Source organism: Lonchura striata, chromosome 2 (genome assembly GCF_050655825.1).
Source record: "Lonchura striata isolate lonStrDom1 chromosome 2, ASM5065582v1, whole genome shotgun sequence".
In the NCBI taxonomy this organism is placed as follows: Eukaryota; Metazoa; Chordata; class Aves; order Passeriformes; family Estrildidae; genus Lonchura; species Lonchura striata.
Window position 1 is genome coordinate 23,524,856 of NC_140704.1, and position 23,106 is coordinate 23,547,961.

Genomic DNA, 23,106 nt, shown 5'->3' on the forward strand with positions numbered 1-23,106 from the left:
AGGCGGAGCTGCGGGCCGGGCCGGGAGCAGGAGGCGCGGCTGGCGGGCGGGGAGGCGCCGAGGCGGTGCGGCCGCCCGGGCCCGCGGAGCGCCGCCGGCAGCAGCTGTCAGCGCCGCCGCCGAACAAAGGGGCAGCGAGCCGGCGGCAGCCGCAGCGCCGTGCCGCGCCGGGGGCCCCGGTGAGCTGAGTGACAGCCCCGGCTGCTCCTGAGGCTCCCACTGGAGCGGCGCTCCAGAGGGCGCCGTAGCCGGAGGGGAGCGGGAGAGAGGAGCGGCCACTGGGCACATGGAAGCTCTGAGTGGCGGGCGTGGAGGCGCCGGGAAGGGCCGGGGAGAGCCCCTGTGAGGAGCCGGTGAGTGCCCGCGGCGCTGGGCGAGGTTCGGGCGGGAGCTGCGGGAAGGCACGGCCAGCGGAGCCGGTCGCGGGGGCAGCCTGGAGGCTCCGCACATCGGGGCGTCGGCAGCGCCGCGCATCGCGGGGGGGCCGGGCCGGGAGGCGGCTCCGGCGCCTCGGTGCCGCCGGCAGGCGAGCGGAGAGGAGCGGAGGAGCAGGGAGCAGCCGGCGTGCGGAGGTGAACGAGCGGCAGGTTACCCAGGGTAGTGCGCGGGGGGCCGTGGGGAAGGGGCATGGCGAGAGCCGCGGGCCGGGGATAACGGGGGAGACGGGTCGCCTCCGGCCCGGGCTGTCGGCCGGCGGAGGGCGGGGGGCTCCCCTGGGAGCTGGATGAGAGGGAGCGGTGGCAGCTGCCCCGGGGCGGCCGGGACCGCCCTAAAGTTCGGAGCTGCCCGATGGCCTGGCTTCAGCCAGGTCCCGCCGCTGGGCTCATGCCTGCCTTGTTCGTAGCCGGCAAGTCCTGCCTGGAAGGCAGAAGAGAAAAGTGAGTGGTCAGGATGGGAGCGTGTGCTGCGGGGCGAGCTGTGACAGAGTGACCTGGGCTTCCCGGCGCGGGAACGCCGTCAGAGCAGCCCTTGAATGAATTTAAACGCTCGCGATCTCGGGGGTGTGGTGTGGGTTTTGTTTTTTTTTTTGTTTGGGTGTTTTGTTGTTGGTTTGGGTTGTTTTGGGTTTTTTTGTTTTTTTTTTTTTACCCAGTGGAAAAAATTTAGTCTTGATACAGTAGTAGTTTTATGTAAGTAGCAGTATCCCCCTCCCAGGCATGGCTAAGCACATACTGGAAATTGGGCAACTTTAAAAATTAATCTTGATAATTCATGACTAGTCAGTCTATCTCTTTTTTTACAGTTCATATAGTATGCAGAGGATATACAGAGTCACGAAAACATTCTCGGCAGAGTAAGGAACTAATATTGCAGTTTAAATTGTTTGCATGGATCCCTCCATTATGACTAAACGTCCTTGATTGCACCTTCTTTGAGTGCATTTCTGTGCTTACCAGTTCCAGAAATGGAGCTTTAGTTGTAGACATAACATCAATAATGTGCTGTAATTTAAGTACATTCACTAAAGAGACAGACGGCTTTTGAGAGGATTTTGGCTGTAGAGGTTAGCAATGAGAAGAGACTGTGTCTTCCTTACATGTATGGCTGTTTTATCCTTACTTTCATCTTTTTGATTTTTCAATGTGAAGTGTAGTGGATTAATTTCTCTTTAATCTCTTTTGTGTACAGAGGAAAATTCCTCTTCTTCCTTGGCCGGGAAAACAGGCTTTAGTCATAAGGAAAGCAACAGTGTTTTTCAACTACTTGGAACATGTGACTTGTTTCATTAAAGATGTCTACACAGAAGCAAATTGGTGGAATTTGTAGCAACTTTTTTTTTTTTTTTTTTTTTTTTTTTTTTTTTTTTTTTTGCGGATGTGGAAAGAGTAAATGGTTGTATTTACAAATCACAGAAGAGGTTTCTGAAAACTTTATTTCAGGCTTTTCTATGATCTTGTACTCTGTCAATTCCTTCTTCAATAAATTTTACTTCAGTCTGTAATCAAAAGAATAACATATTTTAATAATACAGTCTATTATTTCTGAATTACAGTTTTGCTATAAGTCTGCTAAAAAGCTAAACAAATGGTGGTGGTGCTCTGTATTCATGTATATATGCATCAGCAGAGTATTATGAATGAAGATTAATTTTGAAAGAAGAATTACAACAGTGGCACTATAATAATAATATCAACAGCCAAAACCCAAAATTTAGGCAAGTAAGTTTTATGCACTCCATTTATTTTCACTTGTGCCATACATATCTAGATAGGACTAGGTATGTATGTATGTAAGTACATGATTAGGCTTATTGCACAAAACATGGAGTTTACTGGACACAGTTACATATTGCATGTGAGTTTACATGTATCTCTTATGTGTTCCTATCTGGCCTACACACGCAAAAAATTAAAGAAAACTAAGCATTTTAATATGAAAAGGAATGCTTTCTAAAGCTGTTAGCTTTTATTCAATGGAACAACTATAAAAATTATTTTAGAAAATGTCATGTTTTTGTTCATTGTATAAAACCTTGTTAACGCTATGGTTGATTTATTCTGTCCTGAACAGTTTATTGCTCCTGGTCTGTGATATCTCTGCTGTGATTGCTTATCACTATGTTTTTTTTTGTTTCAGTAGCAGGGCTTTGTTTCTTAATCATTAACTAGTTTGGCTTGCAAGTTTTGTGATTATTTTGATTTTTGTTTATTTGTGGTTAAGATCTTTTTTTTGTTTGTGTGTTGGAGGGATTTTTTTGTTGGGTTTTTTTTTGTGTTGTGGGGGGGGGTATTAATTTGTTTTTGATGGATTTTGTTTGTTGGATTTATTTTTGCTGTTCAGATGTCATGTAGTTACCGTTACCTGAGTAGTTCATTAACTTCTCCTTGGAATCTGATAACTAGAGGTTGCTGTCGGCAGTTGTCACTGTTGAAGTTTTGTCAGCTTTGCTAAGGTGACTCATGCCAGTAAGAAGGAAAATTGAGAAGCTGGAGGTTACTGATACGTGTGCTGAACCACTTACGTTTCTAATCATATTTCTGTGTTTGCATAATTGGTAGTGACACATAGCAAAGACAGATCTGTTTTACTTGAAGAGCAGCCCTGTAGAAATTCTGAAATTTTCAAAATTACATTAAAATTCTGTTTTCAACATCATTATCATCAGGCAAGACTTTTACTGCTTTTCCTTCCTCATCCCAAAATACCAAGTAGTTTTCCATGGAGCATTACAGAAATCACACTTATGTGTAAATTTTATGGGGAAAGATTATTTCATGCAAGATTATATTACATTTTACATTGAAAGTTCAAGCCAGAGATGTCTTCCTAATGGTTAAGAACTGCTGTTTTCTTCATAACCGCTAAATGTGTTCCAGAATTATTGGAAACGGACACGTTAGTCTTTGTTTGCAACAGTGAAAGGCCAAGTGCAAGGTCTCCACCTGGGTCAGGGCAACTCCTGGTATTGATACAGCCTGGGGGGTGAAGGGGTTGACAGCAGCCCTGCCAAGGAGAACTTGAGAGTACTTTTGGATGAAAAACAGGAAATAAGCTGGCAGTCTGCACTTGCAGCCCAGAAAGCCAATTGTATCCTGGGCTGCATCAAAAGCAGCATGGCTAGCAGGATGAGGGATGGGATTCTTCTCCTCTGCTCTGCTCTGATGAGAGATACCCTACCTGGGATGCTGCATCCAGCTCTGGGGCCCCTCAAACAGCAAGACATGAACCTGCTGGAGCGGGTCTGGGGGAGGGACACAAACATGGAGCAGCTCTCCTGTTGCTGTTGATCTTGTTTCAGAGAGACAAGACACAATCTTTTAAGAAGTGAAAAAAGTCAGAACTCTTATTTTATATATCCCTTTATATAAAGTTTTACAAACCCTTCTGTTTCTATCTTTTATTGGTTGGTAACAAGCTGTAATCTCATAGTAATTGGTTAGTCTTGGACAAGGTGTTTATGTGTAAGAAAGGGTTGTTTTTGAGATACTGTTTTCATTCTTAAAGCTGAGAGGGTTGGGATTGTTGAAACGGATGCAGGAAAATAGTCCCAATCTGTAGAATTCTTTCTCAGGGAAACAAGTTGTTTTTTGCTGTTGCAGAACTTTGTTTTCATGAGGAGCTGTTAGCTTTCCCAGAGCTATGTCCGACTAGGATTTAGCTGGTGAGGCCTTATACAGGCCACCACACTCTCCTGCGAAGAAAGGCTGAGAGAGTTGCTCACCTTGGGGAAGAGAAGGCTCCAAGGAGATGCTGTTGCAACCTTTGGGTATATAAGGGGAGCCCACAATAAAGACTTTTTACTGGGGCCTGTTTTGACAGGACAAGGAACAAGAGTTTTTAACTTTTTACATGAAGCAAACACTTTTCAGATAAAGCTTATTTGTAGTACTACTAATATTCTTGAATTTTCTTTAAGGGATTTTGTTGAAGTTGCTCAAGAGAGATTTTCATTTAATACTTTCCTTAGATTTCTATTTTAAACCAGGTAAATTCTGAACTCTTCCTGTTGGAAGATAATTGCAGCTAAAATATGGGAGAAGCTATGTTACAGTGTTGCAAAGAAAGTTACTCTTGTAACTTTTCTTGTTTAATTCTGTACTGACAAGGAAGACAAGTGGACAAAAGGACTCCTCTAAAAGCAAGGTATATATGCATAAACTTATGCCTAGAAATCAATGTTTGCACACAACCTTCAGTATAGTAACATTATTCTTTGACAATAACTCAGTGTAGTTTATATATTACATAGTGACAACTGAAGCACTATATTACTAATTCTGGTTAAAAGTAGTATTTATGTGCAGGCTTCTGTGTTGGAAAAAAATCATTAAATAGCTTGGGGATTTTCCCTACTTAAAGGAGTTTCCCAGTGTCTTGTGATTAACATTTTGACACACCTGAAGAACTTGCAGTAGACATGATATGGAAAACTCCCTATGCTCTCTCTGCCCAGCTGAGTGCAGTGACTTTAAGGGACAAGAGGCAATGGTGACAAGTTCCTGCCCAATCCAGTAGAGGTGTGGCTCTTCTGTGAGTGCTTTACCTTCCCAAATGCCCTTACTTAGGAGCCTCTGCACGTGAAACCAAACAGTAACAAGGATGATGGTTCATCTGACTTGGTACTGTTAAGGTTAAGTTGACCTGTACCCTGCATCAAATCTGCTCCCACAAAGCATAAAGGATGGCTCATTACTCCCTTCTGAAGGGAACAGAAGGCTCAAAAAGAAGGACCCATTTCTCAGGGTTCCCAGGTTTCCCATTTCCCATTTCTCTTGCTTCCCTGAGGCCTGGGTTAAAGATGTGGGGAGAAAGTTTCCTATCCTGGTATGGCACTCACATTATTGATTTTTTTTTTTTTTTTCAGGTAGTGGGCGGTGAAGTTGTAACGAGAAGTGTGAGGGCAATGAAGAGAAACTTCAGGGCCTTGGTTAAGGAATCAGGAGCACAAGTAGTATGCTTCTCTGTCCTTCCAGTTGCAGGGAATGATGATGATGCCACCAGGCCTTCTGGCGACAGACAGTGTACACCTATCCCAAAGGGAGAAAAATATCTTTGCACAGGAGTTAGACAGGCTCATTAGAAAAGCTTAAACTAGACTTGAAGGGGGAAACTGATAAAACCAGGTTTGCTAGAGATAAACCTGGGGGCAGCAAACCCATGTTTGAGGGATGGTGTGCTAGTGATGTCCTTTGATCTTCCATTTCAGTGAAATAGGGGATAAAGATCCATGTGGCAGCAAACACCAGTGGCTATCCATGTGTTAGAAACCACAGAAGCATCTGAGATAGGTCATACAGGAATTAGGACTTCTTCCCCAAAAAAAGTGGAGGTATAAATAGCCTGACTGAAGTGCTTCTGCTGCAGTGCACACAGCACAGGCAACAAACAGGAGGAGCTGGAAGCCATTGTGCAGCAGGAAAATTACGGTATAATTGTCATTACGGAAACTGGTCATTGTGTGATGACTCACAACTGGAGGGCTGCAGTGGATGGCTGTAAACTCTTCAAAAGGGATAGGCAAGGAAGGAGAAGCAGTGGAATAGCCCTGTGTTTTAGGGAGTGATGGGGTTGTCTAGAGCTTAATTATGGTGCCAATAGGGTTGTTTCTAGGTGAGATTCAGGGATAAGGTCAACAGTGCAGATATCCTGGTTGGGAGTCTCTTACATCTAGCCAGCTAGTAGAAGCACACAAAATATTCTCTGAGCAGCTGTGAGAAATTTTACTATCACTAGCCCTTGTTCTCCTGGGGAACTTCAACTCACCAGATGTCTCCTGGAAATACAATGCAGTGGAGAGGAAATAGTCTAGAGGAAACAGTTCCCAGAGTGTCTGGAAGAGAACGTCCTGACACAGCTGGCAAGTAAGCCAGCTAGGGAAGGTACTCTGCCTACTGTTCGCCAACAGAGAAGCACTTGTGGGTGATGTGATGATTGGAGGCTGTCTTGGGCACAGTGATTGTGAAATTAGAGTTTTCAATTCTTGTAGAAGTAAGGAGGGAGTCAGTGGAGCTGTTACCTTGGAGGGCAGGCCAGCATATTGAGGAGATTCATTGAAAAACTTCTGTGAGGCATTCCTAAAAGGGGGAGAAGTCCAGGGAAGATAGACTTTTTTGAAGAAAGAAATCCTGGAAGTGCAGAAGCAGGCTGTCCCCATTTGCCTAAAGAAGAGCTACTGGGGAAGAATTCCAGCCTGACTGAACAGAGTGTTCTGGTTTGAGATCAGGAGAAATAGGAGAGTCTATGTCCTCTGGAAGAAGGGGCCAGCAACTCAGGGGGACTACAAGGATATCGTTAAGTTATCCAGGGAGAAAATTAGGAGGGCTAATTAGAACTTAATCTGGCTACTGCTGTAAAAGTTGATAAAAAGTGTTTCTATTAATATATCAGTAACAAAAGGAAGGCCTAAGAGAATCCTCATCCTTTATTGGCAAACAAAGTGACAAAAGATAAGGAAAGTGGCTGAGGTACTTAATGCCTTCCTTTTTTAATAGCATGTTTTTAATAGCATGACCAGCTATTCTTTGGGTACACAGCACCCTGAGCTGGAATAAAGACACAAGGAGCATAATGAAAGCCCTGTAGTCCAAAGGGAAAGGGTCAGAGATCTTCTATGCCACTGGCACACTCGCAAGTCTATGAGGCTGGGTGGGATCCACACAAGGGTACTGATGGCACTAGCAGAAGTGCTCACTGAACCACTTTCCATCATTTATCAGCAATCCTGGTTAATGGTGAAGGTCCCAGGTGACTAGAGATTAGCAACTGTGACACTCAAGTACAAGAAGGTTTGGAAGGAGAATCTGGGGAGCTATAGGCCTGTCAGTCTGACCTCAGGGCCAGGGAATGTCATGGAGCAGATCATCTTGAGAGCCATCACATGGCACATACAGGACAGGCAGGGGATCAGGCTGAGCCAGCATGGATTTGTGAAAACCAGGTCCTGTTAGACCAAGCTTATCTTCTGGGACAGAGTAACCTGCTTAGTGGATAAGCAAAAGGCTGCAGAAGTTGTCTACCTAGATGTCTGTAAAGTCTTTGGCACCATTTCTCACAGCATTTTCCTGGAGAAATGGTTTCCACTGGCATACTCTTCTCTCGGCAAAAAAAAAAGTGTCTGGATGTCCAGGCTCACAGGGTGATGGTGAATGGAGTTACATCCAGTTGATGGCTGGTCACTAGTGTTCCCCAAGGCTCACTATTGCAGTCTGTCCTGTTGAATGTCTTCACTGATGATCTGGAAGAGGGGATCCAGTGCACCCTCAGTCATTTTGTAGGCAACACCAAGCTGTATGGGAGTGTTGGTCTGCTGGAGGCTAGGAAGGCTCTGCAGCAGGATTTGGACAGGCTGGATCCATGGGCTGGCCAGTGGTATGAGGTTCAACAAGGCCGAATGCTGGATCCTGCCCCCCTGGGTAGTGCTCTATGGAGCACTACAGGCGTGAGATGAGTAGCTGGAAAGCTGCTGGCCAGAAAAGAACCTGGGGCTTTGGTTGACCTTATGTCAACTAGGGGTAGCTTGTGATATAACTTAGTGGGAAAGTGGTAAAAATTATTGTGTCTAATTGTGAAAAGTTTTATACAGTTTAATTTTGTGGTAATTGTTTTAATTAAAATAATGACTTTTGTAATATGTCCTGTAGGGGTGTTAGTAATCTCTCACTTCCCCCCTCCCACCCCCACCTTCCTTGAGGGAAGATATAGTTCTGGAGGTTTCAAAGCTTTTTTGGGGGAAATATACTTCACATCTATAATGCTAATTATATATGTTCTAATGGCATATTTCTTGTCTGGTTTATATAGTCTCTGATCAATTGTGATTAAATGGACATAAGTTGGAAACTGATTCTCTGCTGCAAGTAGATGCAAGTACCTGATGATCACTTTTCTTAGAATTTAGCATAGAAAATAATTAGATTTTTCTAGTTTACAATTCTGCTTTTTAAACAAGCCCTGCTTGTTCTTAGAGCAGGTAATATAAGAGATGGTAGGAACATTGTGTCCTGTTTGTGTCCTGATTTTGACCCTGGTTGTAAATTACTGCAAATGAAATAAGGAGGAGAAAATTCTATTTGACATATTTATTAGTTTGCGTCCACTTAAGATTTCTGCTTCAGGGAAGTTCCATAGATGTTAGTTGGCATAAGCAATACTCCCCTGCCCTTTTATTTCAAATGTATTTCTAAGAGGAATTTTTGATGACAAATTTATAAATGGTATATTTGTTACAAATGTTGTAGTACAAAATGGTACAAAATTGTTGTGCAGAAACTCAAAACTGACTGTATTAAAAAAATAGTAGTATATTTTTTTAGGATGCTTAGATGAACCACTGATGATAATTTAAATATTTCCTATTATTAACCAGCCTTTGGAGAAATACCTGAAAAACTATGAGAAAATGTCATGATACATATTTATCAATGTTTTTGCAAATAAAGTATATCAAATGCTGGGACTATTAAAATTTATTATGGACTTAAGAATAGGAATTGTAGGACAGTTGTAGTTTATTAATGAACTCTCTACTGAGGGTATGACTGTTACTGTAGTGTTTTGATAGGCAGTTGTGAGTTTTTCTTTGTATTTCTATTAGTTACTGAGTAAGATGTGTATGGCTGGATGCACACATCAGGATTAATTCTGGACAGTAGCAACCTGTAAATGCTGTTGCAATAAGTATTTGTTTTATCATTAAGAAAAAAAAATTCTTATTTCTTGCCTCTGTAAATTACTTGCAGAATTGTAATTTTTTTAGCATTTCTTATTTTTTAATCCAGGTGGCTCTGTTGTGTTCTGGATCTCTAAGCAGCTGAGGGACAAGAAAATGTATTCATCTCTGGTTGTCTTTACTGTGTTGAAAGACTACAGATAGACATGTAGAAATGTTCTGGCAGAGTAGGGCCCAGAAACTTCTTGTTAATCTCTTGAATGAAAGATGGTGAATTTCATCAATGTTGTGAAGAAACTGCAGAAATATATACCTACTAAACGATAAAGACCAAAGCTGTACTAATAAAGCAGGTTATACATTTTAAAATTCTAAGAACTTCATAGACTGATGGAATTACCTATATATTGATAACATTGTGGATTTTGATATTTTAAAGCTCAAATCTTGAGACCTAGCTGTGTAGCAGACTTCATGATAGCGAAGCAATTCTTCAGCAATGATCTGGCACTTTTATTCTGTAGAAATAGATCCACTGCAAAATTGCACTAGCAAGTAATCTAGGTCTATGAAGCATTGTGAGTTAAATATTCTAAGACAAAGCATTTGTTCTTTCTGAAAGAATTCCTGTTACTTATATTCTCTGGAAGTTTGTATATGGTAGTACACAGCCTGCAGTACTTAGACATTACTAATAGCTCTGTATCTTATTGCAGTATAAATATACAAAGGCTGTTAATTTAGGCCCTTTTCCCAGACTTCTTGAGAGTCACTGACACAGATACTTTGTGTATTTAGTTCTCCATATTTAGAAGGATGTGTTGGAGCTATTTCAGTGAGTCACCAAGTGCAAACTGCCCATTAAAAAAAATACTGAAGAGGTTTTATTTGGTGACTTGCTTGTGTGTTGAAGTACAAGTTCTTTGTAACATCCCATTTACCAACCTGTTAATTAGTCAAAATTAAACTACGTGGAAGTCCTTTATCCTTTTCAGGACATGATAATTAGTATTCAGTAAAATTAAATAGTACAGCTTTGCATTTATAATATTAATTAACTACCTGGATGAGGAGATGGAGTGCACTGTCAGCAAGCTTGTTGATGACACTGAGGTTGTGTGGGCTGGAGGGCAGGGCTGCTCCTCTGAGAGACCTTGACAGGCTGGAGAAATGGGCTGACAAGAACTTTGTGGTTGGTGTTCAGCAGAATATGAACATAGGAACAGAATAACTCTGCACAGTCATACAGGCTGGGAACTGATGGCTAGAGAGCAGCATCACAGCAAATGACGTCGCTTTGCTGGTGGACTCTGGGTTGAATGTGAGTCAGAAAGGTACCTCTGAGCAAGAATGAAGCCAGTCGCTGAGAGAAGTGAGTATTTCTGTCAGCTTGACATTTGTGTGACACATGAAAAACAATGTCTAGTTTTGTGCTTCTTGGTGTAGGAGAGGAGCTGACGTCCTGAAGCAGGCCTAGAGGAAGACTGCCAGGATAATTAGGGTACAGAAGCACATATGTAAAAAGAGAAGCTGAAAGAGCTGGGTGTCTTCTGTTCAAAGGAGACTAGGGCGGTGGATCTTGTTTTCAGTTAATAGGAGGGTACAGAAAAGACAGAACCAGACTCTTCTTGGAGGAGCTGGGTGATAGGGCTAGAGACAACAGAAAAAGTTATAGCAAGGGATGTTTCAATTAGACATTAGGAAAAATTATCATTATTGAGGTGGTCAGATATTGGGATAAATAGTCTGAAGAGGCTGTGGGATCTCCACACTTGGAGATACTCTGAAATTCAGTGAGAAGGGCATTGAGGAGCTTTTAAAGCTCTGAAGATTGCCTTGAGTACAGGATAGAAGCCGTTGACCTCCAGAGGTTCCTTATAACCTTATAAGGTTCCTTATATAAATAAGTGCTTGCTCCATATCTCATGATATGGTTGCAGAGCTGTGTTCTCCCTCCTCTGCATACAGCTGCTTCTGACCCAGCTGATGTGTTTGGCCCAGAGAGCTGTGGAGTTCTGTAGAAGAGTATTGTTGTCTTAAATAAACTGTACTATATGGCTCAAAACCTGATTTTTAACCTGACTTCTGTGTAGTCAAAGATTTTAAATTATCAGTTTAATGCTTTGAATTTTCATGTGTCTGTCATGAAACAGACTAATCCTTAATGAGATTATTTTTTTTCCAGAGTGTTGTATGTTAACTGTATTGCTTACTGTTAGTAGAAGTAGACCAATTACTGTTGCTTTCTTTCAGGTAATGAAATAAATTAATAATTGTAATTGTAATACTGGATTATTCTGGTTTGTTGAAGTTGGGTATTTTTTATGTAGTTGGTTTGTTTGGGTTTTTTTTCCCCCCAAAATTCATTAATTCAGACTTTCTCAATAAGCAAGCTGCCTGAAGTTTATAATTACTTACTTAATAAAGAAAGTTTATTATTACTTAAATAGGAAGTTAAATTCACTTGTCTGGAATAGCAGTTAGGCAGCATGTTCTAGTATAAAATACTTCCTTGTAATCTTTAATTAAAAAGGGATAATTTGGAGGGTTTAGTCTTTGTTACCCTGGATGTATTTGCAATGTAAAGTGTGCAAACCTTAATAAAACAGTCACATAATTTTATTATAAATGTCATGTAAGTTGCCTCTTGATTTGGTCTTTATTTCATAGTTATACCTTTTAAGTTAATCCAGAAATCCTGTTGATTTTTTGCCGCATGTATTTTACTTCATGTATATATGAGTAAGAAATCGATATGGAGAACTAGAGTTTTGAAATAAGTCCTTAAGATGATGATTGGTTAACTTTTTTATCCCTCTCCCCTTCTTATAGCTATGTGTATAATTTTCTACTATATAAATAGATGATGAAGATAATGAGTCAAATTTCTCTTTAATTAGTCACAAGCCTGAAAAGTATACTGAATTAATTTCAGTTTTGTTAGGTTGTGGTATTAGGGTAGCCATGAAGAGTTACTGATAATTGTGTCCTCTATTATTTTGGAAATATACAAAGGTTTTCAATTTTAGAATCTACTCATGAGCACAAGGGAAGAAATCCTACACTCCAAATTCATGGTTTTTTTTGGGAATAACTTCTGTATGAATAATATAATTTATAGGAAAACCAAACAGTGTTTTCTGTGAATCTTCAGCATGGTTTAGCTTCTTCAAAGGAATGATGAGACTCAGATCAAAGCACACTGGGTTAGTGCAAAATGGAGGTGTTCAAAAAAAATTTTTTGAAACATAAAACCTCGCTATGAACTTTGAATAGAAAAATATTCTTAAAACAGTCTACCCATGGCTTACTGTGAAACTAAATCCTTTCACATTCCTAAAAGCCAGACAGTCCACCTTAATCATGCCTTGTTTTAGTTATTGTATACTTTATTTTCCCCAGTACTGCCTGAGCCTGCTTACTGTAACTCTGAGGATTCCTGTTCTCTTTCTAAATTGCCCACTCCACTGCTGTATCCAAACAGCTGAGGGCACACAATAAATGTTCTGATGCAATAGTTGTGTGTTGTGGCCCCAGTTCCTTACAGCTGAGGGATAACAAATCCTTTTTATTTAAATTTGCTACATTCTATGAAATGAAAGTGGCTTTAAAATCTATCCACACAGACTTGAAGATATGAGAGCAATATTCTGTTTTCAAGATGGATTCAATGAGATATGAGGCTGCAAAATGCAAAGTTTTGGGCTTTTTAAAATACAGTTTGCCATTCTAATTGATTAGGAAATAAGATTTCCATGTCACTCGGACACTTGATTACATCCTGAAAAAGTGAGCAAGCTTTTGCATAGGTGAAGTATGTGCCTTTTAGAGTAGGTGGTTCCATCATCCCTGTTTCCTGGAACATTCCAGCCTCATGCCTTTCTGTTGCAACACAATAAGTTTTCATGCAAACCACTCAAACCTTTGAAAAGGGAGTCTCTTATTTATTTCCTCTCTTTATAGAGGTATATTTTGATTACTGTTTATTCTTAGTCATGGCTGGTTTTTGAGCTGTTAGATGACTGCTTCAGAAATTATACTTCTTACTTTACTTTATAATAAATAGTCTTCCAATTCTTTTATTTCTTGTCTATTGCTTTTTTTGCCTTCTGTATTTTCTAGAGAGTAGTTTAGTGCAATTGGAACATCCTTCTTGCTGTGCAGGATGCAGTATGAGTACACAGAGTGATGATACCAGAGTAGATTTTTAAAGCTGTTAGTGCCTGTTGAAATTTTGAGAAGACCTTAAAACTTAAATCCTCTAATGAATATCTCAACCCTACTGATAAAGTATTGTTTCTTCATATCTAGCAGCAATTGAAATATCAGCTCCAGTGATTGTTCCCTGGCAAGTTTTAAATATATTATGAAATATGGCACAACAGAATTAGCGTTATAGAGGGGGAAAGGCAGATATTGTTCTTAAGCATCTCTCTTTCCCGAAGTGCATGTGGAGAGGGACTAAATTAGATATATTTCTCATCTCTCTGCCCTTCAAAAAGCTTTGTGCCAGTTTAGTAGTCTTTGTTCTCACTGGAGTCCTGCTGAGCCCCTGCAGCTACACTAAACCTTTTTCACCAATACTTGCTTTTTGACTGTCAGGGTAGGAGAGCTTGAATTTTTTCCTTTAGTAAATGCAAGCTCACCTTTGTCCTTTCACTGCCCATTTGAGAGGGATTTTAGTTGTCTTTCTACTCAGGTCTTGCTTGCCTAATGTCAGACATCTGAATAGCATCAGCTGCTGTTATTAATGATCATGTGGGGTTTTGCTTAGTGAAATTAAAACTGGACTCAGATGAGGTACCTGTTTTGCTGACATTTTTGTAAAGGGCTGAGGTGAAGTTGCTATACCAGTTATTTATTATGAGTTTACATCCTGATATAATATACTATTTTGTACACTGCCCAGCATGGGTTATTGCAGGCTTAGGTGCAGTTTGCAGCAGCCAGTGCTGCCTTTGGTACTGTGATGCCTGCTCTGCAGTTTCCCACTCCACACAGCAGCATCTTCTAGTTCATGCTCCATCCACTATCCCTTTCTGAGTGTATGGCCACTGTCAGAGTAATAGCTGATAAAATAATGCTGGACTACAAAAGAAATTTCATGAAAACTGTTTTGACTTTAGCTAATGCAACAGTACTGCCTTGCCTCTAGCAACCAACTGTGGGCTTTGCACAGTTTGCACATTGGTGATATTTCTGCCTCTGTCTGCACTTTAGTATGAATAAACACTATTTGAAAGTATTTCCACTCCATACAGTATGCACTGGTACAAATAGTCCTGCCTCCCCATCACTGCTGCCATGCTCTGGCTGTTTGGACCATCAGCATCCAGGAAGAAAACCAAGAAGAGGGAATTAATCTGAATTAGATCTATTCTGCTTCTCTGTACAGTCACCAAAATAAACCAACAAGGGACATTGTGGAAATATGGATGAACAGAGGGGGTGAATCAGAAACAAAAAGGGCAGTATCAGCTCTGGTGTCAATTAAAACCACTTGAGAAACTACAATGTAAGTTTCTCAAGCAACATTTGTGTCATAAAAAGATACTGGAGGCAGATTTCCAGCTTGTTAAGTGCATGGTTCATATTAACTATAAAAATTACTTTATAAATTCTGAAACTTTCAGGGAAGTCTGATAGAAGTCTCACATTGGTCTGAGCAGAGAAGTGGGCCCTGGGGAGGAGAACAACCCAAGAAATGAAGAAGTATAGAGGAAAAAGAAATGGAGTTTTTGTGGCTTTTTTCTGGCAGAGAGTGGGGGGGTAGGGAATGTTGTCTTGTGGTGCCTTTTACTTTACAAGCAGAAAGAGCTATTCTTAAATAAGTGCCTGCATGTTACATTGGCACTGGAGCAGGTTTTTCATAAGGCAGTCACCAAGGGATTCCTGAGCATCACAGCTCTGCAAGCTGCTGAGGCTAATACAGCTGGTTCTCCCAGCTTTCGTCTCGTCTGCCACTGCTTGTCTTTGCTCCTGCAAATCTCTGCAACTGGTAGTAGGATTTTTCTTTTAACAAAGAAATGTATTCTTGGGCCAGTGGATTTCTGTCTCATTTTCAGACAGCCGATATAAGTTTGCTAGTACCTAGTAAATGCTGGATTGATGTTTGAATTTTCCTAGGCATAGGTCAGGCTGTGTAAGAACTGCTTCATGAGTCATGGTAGAGGAGGCTGAATGGGCTTGTCTAGCTGAAAAAGACACATGATGACTTAACAGACAGCAGTAAGCTCAGTCTTCTACATCAGCAGGCTGGATTCCATAATCTCACGGTGCCATGCACCATCTTGGGCTGGATATCTGCTGTCATTGCTTTGCAGCAAGGTTTGGTAGACTTTGAAGTCTTCCCTTTCGTGAGGCGGCATGCCTAGCTGTGAAGGCAGCAGGAAGGGAATGCATGTGCCAGTCCCAGCAGCACCACCACTGCAGGGAAAGCCCATGTGCAGCTGTCCTCTGTGACTTTGTGAGCGGCATTCGGAAATAGCGCTGGCTGAGAACCTCCTGGGCAGTGTCACTGACACCTCCCCCGTCAGGAGGGTGACCTGGATCTTTCTGTTCTGCAGGACCTCCCTGTCTAATGTAGCAGGAAATTAGGGACACAGAGGTTCTAAAAGTCACCTTACCTAACCAAAAGTACCAGATCCATGGGTGAGGTAGCTGTGCTTCAGCACTGTCAGTTGTTCTTTTCTTATTACTCTGGGAACTCTATGAAACCGATGTGGAAGGAACAGAGGCAATAATGAACTCAAACTTTGTGAACTCCACATTATGTATTTTGATAGTAGCTGGTGGTGTGAGCAAGCAGTATTAGAAACAAAGGGAATGTAAGTCTAGAGAATGCTGCTTTTCAGAATGCTTGCTTGCTGGCACAGTAACTGCCTGTAAAAAAAGGCAAGGCAGCAGTTTTCCATTAAGAACCCCAAACAACAGAAACATCCTATCAAAATCTAGGCAATACACAAAGGTCAATGCATGGACAAGGCATCAGAGAATCTTGGGTACTGGATACCAAGCCAAAGGCTTGAGAGAAGCATTACCATATGACCATTAGCAATCTGAGATTGAACAGGTTTGAATCTAGTACTTCAGATGATCTGGTTCTGTGACAGTCCATCATAACTACCAATTATGATCTAAATCTTTTTATAATTATTCCCTTTTTTTAGGCGGCAGTGTTCTGGTTCAAAGTATAAGAAGTAAAATATTTTCTGGCTGTATAAATAGTGTTGAATGCTTAAATCTACCCATGGGAATTGAATACTTTCTCTATCCAATAGAGAAAATAAATCTGTTTCTGAATAGAGAAATTTTCTTCATATTGGGAACACTGGTGAAATTTTTCAGATATGCTTCAGCTATGCAAGGGTTTTCTGAGAGGTGTCTCCTTTTTCTTCCCCAGGAAACATGAAGTGAAGAGCAGTAAAGAGAGTGACAAGCTTTATAGACTACAGAAGAACACGAGAACAAAAAAATTGGTAGAAGACAGGCAATTTTGAGAGGAAGTTTCCTTTTATTTGTTGTTGCAGTGAAGTAGAGTAAAAAGAAGCAAGGTCTGCATATGTGATACTTTGAACATTGCCAGAGTGAGAGAAAAGACTCATAAGACTGCTTATGCTTTCCTCTCTCCTTCATAGTATCTAGCTGTAGTTTTGCCTTGATAATTAATTCAGCATTTCTCAGAGAAAGAGGTCTTTCATGAGAAAATGGGGAGGGAAGTCTAAAATAATTCAGTGTTCTTAAATGATAGAATATCACTATTCCATCTCAATGTAAAAAAGTATTTTGGATGTGCTTTAGAGGTTTCCTGCATTCTGGCTGAATCTAACAAGGTAAAAGGAGATTAGCAGACACCATCCCTTTATGAAATATCATTTGCCAAAGTACTTGGTGATGAGAGCCAGGATCTGATTTTATAGGTCTAATCTCATAACTGACAGTCTGTGTTGAATTTTTTGGAGAAACTGAAGATTCTGTTTTGGGTTATTTTTTCAGTGCAAATATGATTTTCTTTAGAATTCTTTGTTAATTAAAACTGTGCAACCCCCCTGCATTTTGTCATATTTAGCCTCTCTTAAGAACTTAACTTTGTGACTGATAACTGGAGTTGGGTTAACATGATGCAATTTTTAAAAGATTCCAAGACAGGTTTGTTGGACAGCAGATGCCTTAAGCTCTTCCTTAAAAGCAGCTATTATATTAAAATATTAGTAGAAATTATGTAATATGTAGTAATATGATGTAATAATTAGCAGACATGTCGATAAATGTGATGTCCTGAGGATCTGTCAATCCAATGCCATAATGGACAGTCTGACCTCACAAACTCACTTAAATTCTTTGAAGAAGTTGGCAAAATACATTAGTATAATCGGGTTTATTTAATTTCAAGTGTTGTATCCCATGATCCCTTACTTAGAAGTCTTAAAAAATCAAAACATCTTTGGGAAAGAGCAAAGGTCCATTGCATGCAGAAGTCACTGGTTTAAAGATGGTTATGGATATGGATGGAAATAAAGAGACAGCTTTCACAGTGGTTGAAGGTTACTGATAGAGTCCCAGATCTGTTGCTAGGACCTCAGCTGTTGCATGTGAGGATAAATAATATAGAAAAGATGGTAATCAGTGATACTACAAACAGTGCCCACTGCAAAAGGATTTTATGAGACACAATATAAAATTCAATATAGCTAAAGCTGAACGATTCATCTGGTTGAGGGGAAAAAAAGATCCTAAATTTATATAGAATGTTATTCTCTTAATTATTACAGTTCATAAACCAGATCTCAAGGTTATTAAAACTCTGAAGAAAATTAGCTTAGTCTTTAGTATCACTCCAAAAAGTAAATGAAGTGTCAAAATAGAGGCATTTTACATGTCCTAAATTAAAAATATGTTAGTGGCATTGGAAATAGATTAGAAAAAGAAGAAATAATCCTAAAAATGGCACAGAATCCACTTATTCAGAACTAGGGCTAATCAATCTGTAAAAGAGCCATAGTCTGGTATGACATAAAGGTGATCACCTATAGGAGGTGATGTGATAGAAATCTCTAAAATCACAAGTGGAAGGGAGAGAGCAAATATGGGAAGTTTCTTTTCTGTCTGCCTCTCAGTTCTTGTAGACAGTTAAAATGAAATTTAACAAATTGCCAGTTAAAACTAGCTATTTTTTCACAATGAATAATTAAGCTGTGAAGTTTCAGAATACTCTGTCTGCTAAAATTTTCCATAGATTTGGGGAGATTTTGAACAACATAGTGGAAGAAAAATGCAATACAGGTTATTAATATAAACCTAGCATATCTATCTAAAAAATTCATCAAGTGGTAAATTGGTGGAGGCTGGGAGAGTGTTGTGTGGAATTGTCCATCTGTTCTTGCCCAGTCTCTGTACTTTTCATTGGTACGCTCTGCTATTAACTGTGGACAAGGAATGAGATGAGAAGACATTATTATGTAAACATAATAATGGCTACATCCAGTGTAGCCGTTATTGTGTTTACAGTACTTGAAAATAAACTGAAAAATAAAAATGCATATATTTGTAACGACAAACTTTTAAAAGAACTGAAGTTATATATTGTCTGATTTTTTTATTTGTGAAGTCTAAAACAATTAGAAATTTGGCTGCAAACCAGATATGAAGCTGTTTCATGAAAGCACACAATAAATTGTATTAATTATTAAAATGTTGACGTATAAATAGTAGAAGTGGTAAATGAGATAATTAGATTGTCTAGTTATCATAAATAACATTTGAGTATGAATATAATGAAAATAATTTTCAGCTTGCCTTAGCTAATATCTTGAAACAGAATTGCTGTTAGGAATCAAATTCTTTCGAAGTAGGAATAAACTAGCTTTTTCTTCATTTAGAGTCTCAGATATTTATTCCTAAGCAAAATTTAGATTTATTTTTGAGGATTAACACTTTTTTTTTACAAGTCAGTCTGAAATAACTTCCAAAACAGCAGAGGATTCTTACCAGTCTTTGTCAGACCTAATTTTTAATTTATGCCACAACCCTTCTAAATCTACAGAGCTGAAAAAACCCTATAGGTTTTGCTTTTTTAGTTTTGTAAAGGCTTGTTTCATACATTTGTAATTCCTCTTTTTTAAGTTGTGTGATGGAGCTATAAAAGGTTAAAGGTTTTACTTTTGTAGGCTTTTGTAGAAGCCAGGTAATTTTTCAGATTTCCAAACTGAAAATCAGTTGAACTCAGGATCTCAAGAACACGTTTGCTCCAAGAATCTATTACAATTTTTTAAGTATTGGACATTGCACACATTCACATTGTGACTGTAAACAGTAGGAATACTCATGAGTAAATATAAATATTGAATGGAGAATTCTTATTTCAGGACAAGATCAATCACTAAGTTGCTGGATTAAAGAAATTTCTTCCCTTAGCAGATTATTAGGGGACAGGAGCCCTTACTGCCATTAGGATTCTTTATTTCTCAGTACCTAAAATTTTTCTCTCTTTCTTCTCTGGAAAACCATGGACAGTTTCACAAATCTCGGCACTAGTTTTCATCTAGAATCTGCTGGTCTACATCTTTATCTTTTCCTGTATCAAGTAGCTATTTACTTAGGTCAGACATTGCTTTGACATAATAGTTTTGGATCATCAAGTCTGGCTGAGATTATATCTTGCCTCAGATGCCTTTGAACAGCCTTGTCTGCCTGCCTTTATCTTTTAGCATAACCACAGGATGATGTCCAGAGAGATGTCTGGATCTGGTTTAATTCACTCTTATGAAAATTGCTGTTAAAGTGAAAAACTTAAAATATTTTGAAGAGTTAATAATTCGATTATATAGGCTGATTATGTGAAGTATGATGTAGTCTGTGTGCTAAACCAGTAAAACAGAACCATTCCTAGCTTTCTACAACTGTATTGCAATAATTTAAAATGAAAATTTGCTGCAAACTGGTTAGCCTTAGCCAGTACAAATGCCACTGGGTTTGTTGGAGCACAGATGCTCTTTTATTGTTATGACACATTTCTGCATGAACAGAGAGTTTTTTGTTTTCAGGCATAATAAGAAATTGAAACAGTGGATGCAATAGTGAAATGTTCCAGCAGATACAAGATGTAATAATCTGGTGACCTGGATGTTGTGGTTCTGAATATAAAGTATAGGGTTTATATCAAAGTTTTGCTGTTTAAGAAAGACTGTAAGAGATAAACGTAACAAGACTTCTAAAAGAATGATTAAGCAAAATATATTGCATCTGTGATTCTGTAATATTCTTTGGGCATGTGGGCTGAAGTTTATGCCAGGCAAGAGTGAGCATAAAACTCCCCAGCAATATTAGCTGTGAAAAACTTCTTAGCAATATTAGCTGTGAAAAGAACTGAGAAAAATTAAAATTAAAAAAATCTTTTCTTTCTATCATGTAACACTTGCTTTCTTTGCTTATGGCTTAGATTTTTAATATAAATACTGATTTTAAAGCCCATCCGTAACATTTGTTTTTCCTTAAGCTTGGATGTCAGGAAGGGTAGTAATATTAATTGTTAGTTTATATTTCTCTTTGTTTCTGAAGGAAACTTCATTGTCCTTGCTGGGGAGGGCATCATGTTGATAAGCCTCATAGGTACATACTAATTTAGAAAGATTCAGCAGAAAAAAAAAAAATAATCATAAGAAACTTATGCAGCCTCAGTCCTTTCCTAGAAATAAAAAAAAAAAAAATGCCATAATAAGGAATGTTTGGTCAGGATAATCACAATTCACCTACTTGTGTAAGCCCATTGTTAATATGTCCTTTAGTTAAAATAAACATTTATTTGTCTCACGTGGCAATGGCCCATGGATGAAGAACACTGTGTAGAGTCCTTTCTCTTTTCAACCTACTGCTGTTTTCCCTTGTTTCCTGCATTTTTCTTGCTCCTGGCAGTTCAGCCAGGCTTGTTACTTCTGTTGCTCTTTTTCTACTGTCTTATCTGGTTGCCAGCAGGAATAGTGAGAGCATAGGAGAAATGGCATGAGTGCTGTTACTGTCTTCTCTGGCTTCAGCATGACCCCAGGATGTGATCACAGGGAAAGTTCCACTAAGCATCAGGCACTGTGTCTGTACAGTTATTTATGATCCCAATGTCTGTATAGTTACGTCTGGTGAAAGCTTCATGGAAACAGCTGAAGAACTTCTCTATTAAAATTATAAAGATTTTACTACTTGGGTAAAACAGAGTATTTTTTTTCTGACTGGTTCTTGAAAATCTTTCTAATTTTAAGCCTATATAATATTCTGTTTCATGTAATTCTGATGCCAAATGGTTCAGATTTTGCAAAGTGACTCCGGTACCTTGCATATCTCCTTCCATTCCTTGCCTTACATGGGAAAGGTCAGTAACAGTCTGTTCTACACTGAACAGCAGTCATTTGTATTGTAACAGTGTCTGCATCAGTCCCTAGGCATGGTAATTCTGTTACAAGGAGAACTGATAAAAGAAGTAATAGATCTGCATAGCCAGCAGGTCAAGGGAGGTTACCCCTGTTCCTCTCAACTCTGCTCTTTTGAGATGCCACTTGGAGCACTGTGTCCAGCTCTGGGGTCCCCAGTACGAGAATGAACCTGTTGGAGTGAGTCCAGAGGACTGTCACAAAAATGATCAGAGGCCTGAAATACCTCTCCTATGAAGAAATGCTAAAAGGGTTGGGATTGTTCAGCCCAGAAGCAGAGTAGAGGAGGCTCTGAGGAGACCTTGATGCAGAATTTCAATAATTAAACCAGGTTCTGTAAAAAAGAGGCTTTTTACCAAGGTCAGTTTTGGCAAGGCAAGAGGCATTGACTTTAAACAGAAAGAAGTAGATGTGGATTGGGCATAAGGAAGAAGGTGATGAGGGTGGTGAGGCACTGAAACAGGTTCTCCAAAATTGTGGATGCCCCGTGACTGAGCTCAGGTTGGACAGGACTTTGAGCAGCCTGATCAACTGAAAGATGTCCCTGACCAGGACAGAAGGGTTGGAGGATTTAATCTTTAAAGATTGTTTCCAGTACAAATCCTTCTGTGATTCAAGCTCACATTATACTGGGTTTCTTTAAAATCTTTATTCTCTTTCTGTTTTCTTTGGCTTGATACTCATCTTGAAGCCAAAAATCATTATACAACAAGGTTGTGTTTCACTGTGATTACACTGGTGTCAAGAATAATCTTCCTAAATACAGACTGTATATGACATACTATAATTAAATGTTGTTATCCATGGCCTTTATGTAAATTGTTAAACTGTTTGTATGCAGTGGAAAAAACAGCCAAATATTTCAGCAGAGTTGTTCTGGGAAAAGTTAAAAATACTTCTTCAAGTTACGCATTTGTTTAAATTAATTTTAGATCAGATCAAATGTATCTTTCACTATTTCCCTGCCAAAGTCAGAATTTTGTCGGTGGGTATATAAACATTTTATCAGAAGTTCAGCAGTTGCAATTCTCCTAATTTTCTAGTGTACATAAGATGCAAGTGATGATCCTTGTCACTGCAGTTACCTGAATGGCTCATTCTTAGTTAGCAGTGATGACTCTTAAGATTGTGGGGAGTCACCACCATGATAAACAGGGTGCTTGGACTAAAAAGAGTTAAATAGTTCCTGAAGTTGTCTCTCAGAAATGCTGTAAAATACTTCTCAAACGCTGTGTAGAAAACATACTTTGTTACAGGAATCCATCTCATTTTAGACACACAATGATCTCCCAGATTCGGTGTTTAGACCTTAAATGAATGTGTTGCTTTGAAGGAGTGCTGACTAGTTAAATTACCTCTTTGTTAAAAGGAAATTGATTTGTTCATTCATCTGAAAAAAATCAAGATCTCTTTGAAAGATCAGCAGGGTCACATTGTCTTTTAGCTTTACATGGAACAAAACCAGTACCTAAGAATGCCTCCAGGAAACAATAAAGTATGTGCATGTTTCTTTCTGGTCCGGTAGGTTTGTGAACAATGCTCGTCAACTGTCTCAGACAGCTGAATGTGCTTTCTTCACTT

The 23,106-nt window shown here is 39.5% G+C and overlaps 1 protein-coding gene across 7 annotated transcripts in view; it reads left to right on the forward strand.

The window, feature by feature from the left end:
• The first annotated feature begins 213 nt into the window (after window positions 1–213).
• ANKIB1 (ankyrin repeat and IBR domain containing 1) overlaps window positions 214–23,106 on the forward strand; it is an 87,234-nt gene continuing 64,341 nt past the window's right edge. For 4 of the 7 annotated variants that reach the window (XM_021551677.4, XM_021551682.4, XM_021551681.4 and 1 more), the window contains exon 1: window positions 214–353. The gene's annotated coding sequence lies outside the window, so the exon portion shown is untranslated. Of the gene's footprint in view, window positions 354–447; window positions 598–10,457; window positions 10,482–23,106 lie in introns of those variants that run through there. The other 3 variants (XM_021551679.4, XM_021551678.4, XM_085573099.1) reach the window with 3 other exon arrangements.